Source organism: Wyeomyia smithii, chromosome 3, assembly GCF_029784165.1.
Source record: "Wyeomyia smithii strain HCP4-BCI-WySm-NY-G18 chromosome 3, ASM2978416v1, whole genome shotgun sequence".
Taxonomy (NCBI): domain Eukaryota; kingdom Metazoa; phylum Arthropoda; class Insecta; order Diptera; family Culicidae; genus Wyeomyia; species Wyeomyia smithii.
Genome location: NC_073696.1, coordinates 52669729 through 52684654, shown reverse-complemented (window position 1 = coordinate 52684654; position 14926 = coordinate 52669729).

Sequence of the window (14926 nt, the reverse complement as noted above, 5' to 3'; positions counted from 1 at the left end):
CACAATTCTATTCTACCATGGATGGCCCAAACCGTTTCATTTATAAACCATCAAACGGTACAAGGAGACATCCTCTTTATAATCCGGATACATTGTGCGTTGTCTCATAAGATTCCATGTATTTAATACGGATCGTTAACTGACTCCATTGTGAATTGGCTTAAAGTTTAAAACTTTTAGTTGAAATTTGACAGGTCGGTATTTGTTTTTCCTCGGCTGAAATGACTCTGCTATGAAGCATGGTTATTGGTAATTGGAAAACAGCCTTAAGTATTAACTGCTTTATAGTATAGCTCAGCCAAACTAAATCATAGAAGGAAAGTTTTCAATATTTTCTGTCATAAACAATAGTCACTCAACAACTTTCACCATAATTGCATATGAAAATCGGTACATATCCATTTTTATTTAGTTACCGGCAGTTAAGTCAATCGATGTGCAACCGTTTCCCGTTTAATTAAACGACCAAAGTTCAAACTCAATTATATTCGACAATAATAGATGCCATAACCCGTTGAAAAACGAAAGCAATAAATAGAAAAATATGGAAGCATAAACTGACTTCCCCAGCTTCATTGCAGTTGGATCTCAGCTATTGCACATTGCCTCTCTCTCTCTTTCCCTCGCTAGGGAAAAGGCATTAAAAAGCGAAAATATTGTTTTGGCAAAGTGCCCTCAATTGTTGACTACATACCAGTATTTGGTTCGTGGCACTGCTCTGTACCTAGTACTAGTAGGTCCGGGCAGCACCATATATCACGGTTTCGCGCTGATAGTTACCCCCGAGGTTAGCGGCAGGCAAACAGTGAGCATCGGCGGAAAAAAGTGAAACCCAAAGTTGCATCCCGTTGTGGCTATAATTTTCAAGCTCAAGTTCAACGCTAAAACTTGGCACGGATCCAGTTTTGGGTTGGCAATTTTTATCCGTTTGAAGTGAGTTATAGCGGAGTCAGCATGTCTGCTGACATGTTTTATTCGTTCATCGCATTAGGAATAGTAGTACAATTTTCTAGGATATACAAATACTAGAAGCGACGAGTGTAGAATTTATGTTCTTTATTTACTCTACTTTCAACCAGGTTCAATTGGACAACAATTGTGAGTAAACTGTCGGCTAATAACACATGTGAGTACATTGATAAATAATTCATTCGCCAGTAAAGCACCAACCCGTCTGTAAGAAGAACGAACCGAGCATAAATCATAAAACCCCTGCCAGGGTTCATACGGGAGAAGGCCTGTTCCGGTCTGGTAATTGAGTTTCTTGCTGAGCTGTGTTGTTGCTCGAGAATGAAAACACTTCTGCCGGGCAATTTGGGCCAATTTTACCGGGGCGCTCGACGACGTGACTGGCGGAGTGACCTGGCCGCATATCGTGACGGCAGAATGGCAAGCAGTAAAACTTTCTCCCGGGGCGTGCTTCACTGACTGACGGATGGACTGAGCGAGAATAAGAATGAATGATTCATGAGTTCTAGTATGGCCGTTGTTATTCCTGCTTTTGTATTGCCAGTTTCCCTCTCGAGGAATGGCGAAAGTTTTATACCGATTAGAAAAAACTTTTCCTCACAAAAAGTCTATTTAACATAATCGAAAAGCTCAAACACGTTAAAATTATTTTATTATTGAGAAGCTTCCTCTGTTAAAAATATTATGTTATAGAATGTATTTCATTCAAATAATTTGAAAACCTCCCGAGCCTTTGCAGTATAAACAAGCAAACTTACTCTTCGGAAATCGTATTTTCATTAGTGTTTGACGTCCGGTATTAACTTTGCGTCGCAACCTCACAGCCAGCTGCGATCAATAACAATCGAACTGAAAACAAATACTGCATTCCAACTGCACAGAAAGTCTCGGCCGGAAGTAAACACCGACTGAAACGATATCAACCCCGAGTGGAACATGGTGAACGAGCACTAACTCTGCTACACCTTCCCCCGATTGTTGTTCGGGCCATCTTTGCTGACTGCCTCGAGCACTGAGACTCTCCTGTGTCGGCTTGGCGCCATAACCGACTGCACTGGGCGACTAATAAAGTTTTGCAATATTTCACTCGGGAAAGCGGGAAGTTTGTCGTTTCTTCAAGCGGCGTTGTGGCAGTGTTGACACATGGTCTATTGTAACCGTGAGCCGTCTTCCTGGCGAAAAGATACCTGTGTTTGCTGAAATGCTTAAGTGTGGAAAGCTTGGATGCTTGTAAACTAAAAGACAACTTTGCTTGTCTTGTTTGTGAGCACTCAAATAAAACTTAAACTGATGAATTGCGATTGTGACTCCTAAGCTCATACAATTACATGCCAAATTTAATGTATTGTAATTTTCATAAGTGGCCCAATGATGAGCAGACTAGAAATGGTGGTTATGGTGGATATAATTTTAATCGTCAAAATAAAATAAAATTACCTTCGTGAAAATTTAATACTGCATGTAAAATTCCCAACAATTACCTTCATTTTCATGCCACAGATCTATAATCGGTTAAACAGCTCAAAAGTTACAAATTTTCGAAAATTGCAGATTCTAAAAATAGTACGAGGGTGGTATCCAAGACACGACCGCATGTTTGACGTAGGACTACGATAGTTTTATATTTCATTTAGAGAATTCAGACTTTGTTCGATTTGACCACGTTTCACTTTCGACGCGGTTTGACTTTGGCACACATAAACAAGCCAAAAACGAGCGAGTGCGTCTTGAACTGTCCTACAGATCAGACGTTTTTTCGGTTGCTTGTGGACTGGTCTTTGACTGCCTATAGCTTTAAAGTTTGTGTTTTGTCAGTGTGTCTTTTAAAGACTACCTGAAAGTTATTTCCCATCAGTCTTTCTCAAGACTACCTACTTTTGAATTTAACATTTGTTTTAACTTTTTTCGTATCACCTGAAATGGCTGGACGGAAAAAGAAACCTCGCATCGCTGCGGGGAGGAAAAGAGAGGCATCTCTTTCTGACACATCGAGTGTCTGTAGTGACAATCCTTTTGATATTTTGCCTGAGCAAGAAGCTGGTGAAATGGAAGTTACCAATAATGAAACTATACAAAATATAAAATCTTTAAAAAAGGAGAAACTTCCACCTATTGTGGTAACTATTTCTTCTGAATTTAATATATTCAAAAAGGAACTTTCAACGTTTGTTTCTGACGTTAAAGTTACCTATCAAATTGGCCGTAGAGGTGAATGCCGCTTATTAGCCGACTCAGTAAAGGGTCGTGATCGTCTTGTTCAGTATTTAACTGACAAGATGTACAAATTTTTTACATATGACACCAAGAACGCCAAGCCGTTCAAGGTTGTCTTGAAAGGTCTCACCAACGATCAAACCGTTGATGAGATCAAACTTACTTTAACAGAATTACTTGGCATAGCCCCTACCCAAGTAATTCTAATGAAACAAAAATCACGAGGCGAAAACAGTCAGAGAACTGGAATTTCCCTTGTTAATTATTTAATTCATTTTAACCGCAATGAGGTTAACAACTTAAAATTTTTTGAAAAAGCACATGCATTGTATAATGTGCGTGTAAAGTGGGAAATTTATAGGAAGTATGGCGGAGGTGAAAAGCATATCACCCAATGCCGTACTTGCCAACGTTATGGCCATGGTTCCAAATTCTGTAACATGGACCAAAAATGTCTTAATTGTGGAGACTCTTCTCACAAAAAGGACACATGTCCTGTGAAAGAGAGTAAAAATTTTCGCTGTGCGAATTGTAACGGCAACCATATGTCAAATTTTTATCAATGCCCAGTCCGTTTAGCAATTGTTAAGGCAAGGCAAGGTAAACAAAATTCAATTTCTCAATTAAAACCAACTTCAAAACAAAATTCTCCAAGCGTACCAGTGACGCATAGTTTACCTACTCCTTTGCATACCCGTTTAACTTATGCACAGGTTACAGGTAGTTCGAACATTATACCGCCTAGTGTTGGTAGTTCGAAAATGACCGTTAATATGGGTAAGCAAAACACGCTAGAAAATAATTGTACACCTATTACTCCAGCTAATATTGCTGCCGAAAATATTTTTTCTAATGTCAACTGCCTGGGGCCTATTACGGCAGGTAAACTTTCTTTTTTGCAACAGGCAATGTTCGATCTTATGAACGCCATGTCGCAGGCAAAATCAATGTTTGAAGCCATTCAAATAGGCACAAATTTTACTATTAAAATTGTTTCTAATTTAAAATTTAGCAATGATTTTAAATAAAACAATTAAAATATTAAATTGGAATGCTCGCTCATTGAAGGCCAATGAGAATGAGCTTTTTAATTTTTTAACAGTAAATAATGTGCATATTGCAATTATTACTGAAACATTTTTGAAACCTAACATAAAATTAAAATATGATCCCAATTACGTGGTTCATAGATATGATAGGATTCAGGGTTCCGGCGGTGGAGTTGCAATTGTTATTCATCGCCGAATCAAACATCGTGCTCTTCCCCATCTTGAGACGAAAGTTATTGAAACTTTGGGAATTGAAGTTCAAACTGAACTTGGGATTTTATTTATTGCCGCAGCATATTTACCATTTCAATGCACACGCGAGCACAAAAATTATTTTAAAGGTGATTTACAAAAACTCACCAGAAATCGTTCGAAATTTTTCATAATCGGCGATTTTAACGCTAATCATCGTTCATGGAATAATTCTCAAAGTAATTCCAATGGCAAAATTTTATTCAATGATTGTTCTTCAGGATACTATTCTATTTTGTCTCCGAATAGTCCTACATGCTTTTCTTATGTAAGAAACCCTTCAACAATTGATTTGGTGCTAACAGATCAAAGTCATGTATGTAGTGATTTGATCACACATGCTGACTTTGATTCTGACCATCTTCCAATAACTTTTTCTTTATCACATGAATCAGTTTTAAACCCTATGAGCTCTGTTTTTAATTATAACAAGGCTAATTGGGAAAGATACAAAACTCATATTGAGAGAAATTTCAATAATGAGCTTGATTTGCAAAACGAAGTGAATATTGATTCCGCTTTGGAAGCATTAAAATGTGCAATTGTTGATGCCAGGAATTATTCTGTTCCAAAGGCTCAAGTGAAATTTGATTCATCAATAATTGACGAAAATCTTCAACTTCTAATTCGTTTGAAAAATGTCCGCAGACGTCAATTTCAACGTTCTCGTGACCCTGTTTTTAAAACTATTTATAAAGATTTACAGAAAGAGATTAAACATAGATTTACTCTTCTGAGAAATCAAAATTTTGAGACTAAAGTTGAAAAATTGAAACCATATTCAAAACCATTTTGGAAGCTGTCGAAGATTCTTAAGAAACCTTCAAAGCCTATTCCAGTTTTAAAAGATGGTGAACGTTTTCTTGTATCCAATGAACAAAAGGCTCAAAGACTTGCTCAGCAGTTTGAGAGTGTTCATAACTCAAATTTGAATTTTGTGAGTCCAATTGAAAATGAAGTCACACGTCAATTTGATTTAATTTCTTCCCAGAATTTTTTACCTGCAGAAATAATTGAAACTAACTTGATTGAGATTAAATCAATTTTTAAAAATTTCAAAAATATGAAAGCACCTGGTGACGATGGAATCTTTAATATACTAATCAAACATCTCCCTGAGAGCACAATGGAATTTTTAGTGAAAATTTTCAATTGCTGCTTCAAAATTGTATATTTTCCCAAATTATGGAAAAATGCAAAAATTACTCCCATTTTAAAACCGGATAAGAACCCAGCTGAAGTTTCAAGTTATCGACCAATCAGTTTGCTTTCTTCAATAAGTAAACTGTTTGAGAGAATTATTCTTAACAGAATGATGTCGCACATCAAGGAAAATTCAATTTTTGCAAATGAACAGTTTGGATTTCGCCATGGGCATTCCACAACTCATCAATTGCTCAGAGTTACTAATATGATACGAGCTAACAAATCTGAAGGTTATTCCACTGGAGCTGCTCTTTTAGAGGGCTTCTTTCCTCAAGCCAAACAATAATCACGTTGTCAAGATGAATGGGGTTATTTTAAGTTGGTCCGACAAGGTTAAGTACTTGGGACTAATTTATGATAAAAAACATATTTCAGTGCGTCTTGAACTGCCCTACAGATCAGACGTTTTTTCGGTTGCTTGTGGACTGGTCTTTGACTGCCTATAGCTTCAAAGTTTGTGTTTTGTCAGTGTGTCTTTTAAAGATTACCTGAAAGTTATTTCCCATCAGTCTTTCTCAAGACTACCTACTTTTGAATTCAACATTTATATTAACTTTTTTCGTATCACCTGAAATGGCTGGACGAAAAAAGAAACCTCGCATCGCTGCGGGGAGGAAAAGAGAGGCATCTCTTTCTGACACATCGAGTGTCTGTAGTGACAATCCTTTTGATATTTTGCCTGAGCAAGAAGCTGGTGAAATGGAAGTTATTAATAACGAAACTATACAAAATATAAAATCTTTAAAAAAGGAGAAAGTTCCACCTATTGTGGTAACTATTTCTTCTGAATTTAATATATTCAAAAAGGAACTTTCAACGTTTGTTTCTGACGTTAAAGTTACCTATCAAATTGGCCGTAGAGGTGAATGCCGCTTATTAGCCGACTCAGTAAAGGGTCGTGATCGTCTTGTTCAGTATTTAACTGACAAGATGTACAAATTTTTTACATATGACACCAAGAACGCCAAGCCGTTCAAGGTTGTCTTGAAAGGTCTCACCAACGATCAAACCGTTGATGAGATCAAACTTACTTTAACAGAATTACTTGGCATAGCCGCTACCCAAGTAATTCTAATGAAACAAAAATCACGAGGCGAAAACAGTCAGAGAACTGGAATTTCCCTTGTTAATTATTTAATTCATTTTAACCGCAATGAGGTTAACAACTTAAAATTTTTTGAAAAAGCACATGCTTTGTATAATGTGCGTGTAAAGTGGGAAATTTATAGGAAGTATGGCGGAGGTGAAAAGCATATCACCCAATGCCGTACTTGCCAACGTTATGGCCATGGTTCCAAATTCTGTAACATGGACCAAAAATGTCTTAATTGTGGAGACTCTTCTCACAAAAAGGACACATGTCCTGTGAAAGAGAGTAAAAATTTTCGCTGTGCGAATTGTAACGGCAACCATATGTCAAATTTTTATCAATGCCCAGTCCGTTTAGCAATTGTTAAGGCAAGGCAAGGTAAACAAAATTCAATTTCTCAATTAAAACCAACTTCAAAACAAAATTCTCCAAGCGTACCAGTGACGCATAGTTTACCTACTCCTTTGCATACCCGTTTAACTTATGCACAGGTTACAGGTAGTTCGAACATTATACCGCCTAGTGTTGGTAGTTTGAAAATGACCGTTAATATGGGTAAGCAAAACAGGCTAGAAAATAATTGTACACCTATCACTCCAGCTAATATTGCTGCCGAAAATATTTTTTCTAATGTCAACTGCCTGGGGCCTATTACGGCAGGTAAACTTTCTTTTTTGCAACAGGCAATGTTCGATCTTATGAACGCCATGTTGCAGGCAAAATCAATGTTTGAAGCCATTCAAATAGGCACAAATTTTACTATTAAAATTGTTTCTAATTTAAAATTTAGCAATGATTTTAAATAAAACAATTAAAATATTAAATTGGAATGCTCGCTCATTGAAGGCCAATGAGAATGAGCTTTTTAACTTTTTAACAGTAAATAATGTGCATATTGCAATTATTACTGAAACATTTTTGAAACCTAACAAAAAATTAAAATATGATCCCAATTACGTGGTTCATAGATATGATAGGATTCAGGGTTCCGGCGGTGGAGTTGCAATTGTTATTCATCGCCGAATCAAACATCGTGCTCTTCCCCATCTTGAGACGAAAGTTATTGAAACTTTGGGAATTGAAGTTCAAACTGAACTTGGGATTTTATTTATTGCCGCAGCATATTTACCATTTCAATGCACACGCGAGCTCAAAAATTATTTTAAAGGTGATTTACAAAAACTCACCAGAAATCGTTCGAAATTTTTCATAATCGGCGATTTTAACGCTAAACATCGTTCATGGAATAATTCTCAAAGTAATTCCAATGGCAAAATTTTATTCAACGATTGTTCTTCAGGATACTATTCTATTTTGTCTCCGAATAGTCCTACATGCTTTTCTTCTGTAAGAAACCCTTCAACAATTGAATTGGTGCTTACAGATCAAAGTCATGTATGTAGTGATTTGATCACACATGCTGACTTTGATTCTGATCATCTTCCAATAACTTTTTCTTTATCACATGAATCAGTTTTAAACCCTATGAGCTCTGTTTTTAATTATAACAAGGCTAATTGGGAAAGATACAAAACTCATATTGAGAGAAATTTCAATAATGAGCTTGATTTGCAAAACGAAGTGAATATTGATTCCGCTTTGGAAGCATTAAAATGTGCAATTGTTGATGCCAGGAATTATTCTGTTCCAAAGGCTCAAATGAAATTTGATTCACCAATAATTGACGAAAATCTTCAACTTCTAATTCGTTTGAAAAATGTCCGCAGACGTCAATATCAACGTTCTCGTGACCCTGTTTTTAAAACTATTTATAAAGATTTACAGAAAGAGATTAAACATAGATTTACTCTTCTGAGAAATCAAAATTTTGAGACTAAAGTTGAAAAATTGAAACCATATTCAAAACCATTTTGGAAGCTGTCGAAGATTCTTAAGAAACCTTCAAAGCCTATTCCAGTTTTAAAAGATGGTGAACGTTTTCTTGTATCCAATGAACAAAAGGCTCAAAGACTTGCTCAGCAGTTTGAGAGTGTTCATAACTCAAATTTGAATTTTGTGAGTCCAATTGAAAATGAAGTCACACGTCAATTTGATTTAATTTCTTCCCAGAATTTTTTACCTGCAGAAATAATTGAAACTAACTTGAATGAGATTAAATCAATTATCAAAAATTTCAAAAATATGAAAGCACCTGGTGACGATGGAATCTTTAATATACTAATCAAACATCTCCCTGAGAGCACAATGGAATTTTTAGTAAAAATTTTCAATTGCTGCTTCAAAATTGCATATTTTCCCAAATTATGGAAAAATGCAAAAATTACTCCCATTTTAAAACCGGATAAGAACCCAGCTGAAGTTTCAAGTTATCGACCAATCAGTTTGCTTTCTTCAATAAGTAAACTGTTTGAGAGAATTATTCTTAACAGAATGATGTCACACATCAACGAAAATTCAATTTTTGCAAATGAACAGTTTGGATTTCGCCATGGGCATTCCACAACTCATCAATTGCTCAGAGTTACTAATATGATACGAGCTAACAAATCTGAAGGTTATTCCACTGGAGCTGCTCTTTTAGACATAGAAAAAGCATTCGACAGTGTTTGGCATAAAGGTTTGATTGCGAAATTGCAAACTTTTAATTTTCCAATTTTCCTAATCAAAATTTTAAAAAATTATCTTACTGATCGAACTCTGCAGGTTGTCTATCAGAATTCAAAATCTGATAGATTTCCTGTCAGAGCAGGTGTACCTCAAGGTTCAGTCTTGGGTCCAGTCCTGTACAACATATTCACTTCAGATCTTCCTGATTTGCCTCCAGGATGCACAAAGTCATTGTTCTGCGATGACACAAGCATTTCCGTAAAAGGAAAAAGTCTTCGTGTCATATGCAGTCGATTGCAGAAAAGTTTAGATATTTTTTCTTCCTACTTGCAAAAGTGGAAAATCTCTCCCAATGCTTCTAAAACTCAAATGATAATTTTTCCGCATAAGCCTAGGGCTTCTTTCCTCAAGCCAAACAATAATCACGTTGTCAAGATGAATGGGGTTATTTTAAGTTGGTCCGACAAGGTTAAGTACTTGGGACTAATTTATGATAAAAAACTTATTTTCAAAGAGCACATTGAGAGTATACAAGCCAAGTGCATCAAATATACGAGATGTTTATATCCTCTTATTAACAGGAATTCTAAACTTTGTTTAAAGAACAAACTTTTGATTTACAAACAAATTTTTAGACCAGCAATGCTTTATGCTGTACCGATCTGGTCAAGTTGCTGTTCAACAAGGAAGAAAACGCTCCAAAGGATTCAGAATAAAATTCTGAAAATGATTTTGAAGCGTTCTCCTTGGTTTGGTACTCGAATTACATAGACTTACTGGTGTTGAACCATTAGAAGCTATGTCAAATAAAATTATTAACAATTTTCGACAAAAATCGTTGCAATCCTCAATTGATACGATAAGCTCTCTTTATAGCCAATAAGTTAGCAATTAAGTTAGTTGTAAGTTTACTTCCCCTTTTCTGACAAGTAGGTTTAAATCCCTACGAATGATAAGTCCTAATTGCGAAAGCAAACAAATCCTAACAATTAAAATTACAAATTTCTAACAGTGTTGAGAAGTCACCATTTGTGATTGGACACACATACTCATTATTTACTAATATTTATCATAAATACTTAAGCTACTAACAAATCCTCCTTTAAAAAAAAAGCCAAAAACGAGCGGTTATGTTTAATCATAATTTATAGTTTTCTTGTTTTGCTTTTAAACAATTCAAACTCAACAACCACCAAGAGAAAGGCATTTTGTCCATTATGTTGCCGAAACCGAAACCAAAATAGACATGATTAAAGCAGTACTTAATACGGTGCTATACCTCTAATTACTCGGAAGGGTCATATCAAGTGTCTAGGTCGTTGAAGGCTTCATGCGGACGTCGCGTCCGGTTACTTTCAGATTATTGAGCCTAAATCCATCAAACGACACCTCTCACAACTTACAATCCTAAAACTAGTTCATTGGTGGCCACATATTGTTAAGGTCATATGCCACCAGAAAGTCATAAAAAGAAAAGCGTTTATTTTTAAAAATAATTTAGATTATTTATTTGCAGACATCTATTTAAGAAGAAAAAAATACTGTTTTTAACATTGATGAATACCTTCCATCCTAATGCAGTCAAATTAGGATGAAAGGTATTCATCAATGTTAAAAAATGGCAATTTTTTATATGGGTCTTAATTAAGAACGATTTAGTAGAAAGCAAACTTCCTTGCATCTTCAATTGCGCTTGTGAAAGATAGCTCACTCACCGATTTCAAAGCAGTATCATTGTTAGTTTCTTACAACTGCTTAGCAAAGAAGTCACATAAAAAAATCCTGTATTTACAAGTTCGTTGGAAAAGTGACGATAAAGAGTTGCAGTTTTTTGTGGAAAATCTATATCCACAAAAATTTTGAAATTGACATTGGAATTTATGAGGATGTAGCATGTAACCAGCGTTGCCATTGTGCCAGATAAATCTGGATTTTGCCAGATTTCTGTTCGCGTGCCAGACAAACAGATAAACCTCAGAATCTGCCAGATATTTGTACATGAGCCAGATATTTGCCAGATTTCATCCGCGTCGTCTCGCAAAAAGGTCATTACTGCGAGATTGGCCGTGCCTGGCCTTTACCTACCTACACCCGGCGAGAACAAAAAAAAGTCATCACTTTCAATTCTGCCAGGAATTTTATTCAAAAATGAGTGACAGATTTTTGCCAGACTTGACTTTTTATTTTCGTTTGGCAGTTTTTATTCAAAACTTAGTGGCAACGCTGCATGTAACAGTCATAATTTTTTCATTTTAGGCCAATTGAAACATTTATTCACTGAGCAGAACCAGAAAAAAATTAATCAGTTTCAAGATACCAATGAAAAACAAACAACAAAATGCCATATTCAAAAGTCATCCGTCTGTTTCCTTCAAAAATAAACCTAGCTCGGTTTGATAAACAACATTAACCTCTCCAACTGATGTTTGCATAATGTTGTTCAATTACAAGTCTGGCAATGATAGGTTGTGTTCATATGTTCAGTATCTTTACACGGTTGTGTTTATATGTTGTGTTGTGCGGTTGTGTTTATATGTTTAGTAATATTTTCTTGCAGATGCTGATGTAATATTTTTGTAATTGAAAAATACGAATATGAATGTTTAGAACCTAACGTCAAGATGCATATAATTTGGGTTTTCTCTAAACCACAACCGCGTAATGCAACTAGGATTGTCATATTGAATTAAATTTATTGAACTGGAAAAATATAACCATCAGTACAGCTTAAACGAGCTATCCGAACTATCTGTTTAAAAATTTTTACGAAGCATATTTGTTTTCTATTGTCTTTTAAATAGCCTATAGTTGGTCATTTAGATAAATCTGAGAAAAACAGAGTGTAGAATTCAAAAAGACAGCAACCCAAATGCAACTTCTAATTTTAGGAATTTGAAAGAAGTTTTCATCATTAAACATGGATAAGAAAATCACTACGGTTGCAGTTCAAATGCCATCTACTCGTCACGACAACCAAAAGGAAACGAGCAACGGGGTAGCAAGCTTCAGATTAGTAGAATGTTAACACAACTTTTGTTGAAGAGATATTTTAATTATTATGTAACAATCTTTCGCAATATTCTACCTGTCGATTAAGACATCGGTGTTTGAAATCTGTTCAGGGGTAGTAATACAATAAGCACTTTAAAACGATGAGAAAACATTTGTTGCAACTGTATAAAGCCTGCTCGTAATTGGTTGAAAGCTGCGAAACTGAAGTAGAATAAGTGGATTTCAACTGAACTTTTTACTAATTTACTGTTCATCGTACAATGTACAATGTACAATGATATGCCAATTATTGACCTATTGGGACGGGGAGATTCTGTCAATTTTTTTTTTGCCACTGAATAGAGGTTTTCATAGCAGACAGTTGGTGTCCACTCATGAAGTCTGTGCAAGGAGTGTTCGCATGTGATTGGTACATTGTTCGTAAAAATACGATCTTGAAACTTTTCATCAATTTTCACTGTTTAACAATTAAGTAACAATGATATATGAAGAATCACAAAATTGTCCATCATTTTATCAATCCAACGACATATTAATTATTGTGATCCATCATGTGGTTACATCAGTATCACCGTTTGAAATCTTTCATTCCGACGTTACACCTTGGTTTTTAGTTTCCTCAGAATGTATCTCGATATAGTGCGGTTAGACGTAGTCCTACGTCAAAAGTCTATTTTTGGGCAATCTTATGATAGAAAATGACCAAACAAAAAAAACGGGTCTAAAATTTTTCGTTAAAGATCAATCTTAGCAGTTTTTGGATAGTTTAGTTGCACCCGATTTACTGAGAATTCAAATCGATTTTCAATTTGAAACAAAGTCTATTAACTAATTCAATTCAATTAGCGACAGCATTCGAATGGTGTACAGATTTGTTTCCGCTCCAAAACCTCACGAAGGCCGATAAGCAACAGTTGAAAGGGTGAATGCTTCTGTTGGTCGCTGCTTTTGCTACCATCACCATGTATGCATCTCTGGTGGGCATCTTAAGTGGCGTTTAAACACTCTGCACTTTAGATTTGCTGATGGAGGAGAAGCCGCACTTTGGCTCAAGTGTGCAGCATAGATTTTCACACCAGCTCAAGTGGCCTAAGTGCGATGAAATTATTTACTCACCGGCTAAAACGAGGGCATATGGATGTTGAAGGTTAAGAACTGGATGGGTGAACAATTGTTGGGAAACTGCTTGTTGCTGAAATAACTTCCATTTCAATTCGAAAGAAAATATTCTGAATTGTTGCTTAAGTGTAATCTTACTTAAATTAATATTTACAGAGTTTCTATTATCGACATTACTTGGGTTGAAAAGATTAACTGGAACCTTAGCTAATTTACCTAGAGCAAAAACATTCAACTATATTAAGAAAAATGAATACCTCTCTCTTCAAGTAATTTTAGTGAGCCTTTGAATTGGACTCTACTGTCGGAGAAATGGCAAATGGATGGTAAGTACTTTGGTACTTACTCCTTTCGCAGTCATTCCTGTTCGCTGGTTATAACGAACTGGCACGAAAAGTGACTACTTAATCCTAACTGAAGATAGCAAGAAACGAAAAGCAGCGGCAAAAAAGCGCTCCCGTTAAACTATTTTTAATTGATAACAACAAACACCCTAAGCGTGGAGGCATTCCAGGAGTGTCCCCGGTTGATGATGTGGTTTTTTTCGTTGTCATGTAGGACGCTGGCTCTCGTTGCTAACCTTTGGTTGCAGATGCTTGCGATAAGTGGAAAGCCCCCTTCCACATGTGGCGGTAGAGCTTTCGCTTTTTACGTTTCCTCTTTTCGTCCTGGGGACGCAAAAAACCGTTTTTTGTGGCATGCACTTTCACTCGAGAATGCAATAAAGAGTAATACACTGTATAATAGTCATACGGTTTGTGAGATGCACCGAGAAATTGGATTACCCCGAGATGTGTGGGGATAAAATTGCCTGACAACTTCGGCATGCCCGAGTTAGTTGTATGTATGGTCTGTTGCATAGCCAGTGAGCAGCCACAGGAACCGCCCCCAAGTAGAGCATCCCTTGGATGTTGCGATAAAGGTTTATTGATTGAAATGGGCAATACCACGGTTCAAAGAACTTTTTCTTTATAGTAGGTATTTTTTCAAGTGAGCACTAAACCGGATTAAAGAGTAGTTTAAAATATATTAAACTTGCTAATAATTTTTCTAAAGATTTTCGAGAATAACACGGCAATAACAATAAGAAATAGACCAAAAACAATATTCAAAATCATCAAAACACTAAAGCAATTACGTTTATTCCGACAAAATTTACCCTGTTTATCCTACAATAGAATTTAATATCTGTACCTATTTTCTCGGAAAACATTTTCATAAGTTTCATAACCTGAACATAAATATTATATCTATTTCGACCACTGCCAGGATTTTAACACCGACGGTTTACAATACGAGAAGTCCAGCAGCTAATATAATATTACCATTGTTTCACTTCGCGTGCTGAGCAGCCATATGAAGCTACTGCATGGGGCATATTATACTGCATCTGGGGCGTTTTGCCCCGGTAGATTGGAAAGCTTGCAATTTTGTCGTATTTTTTAAT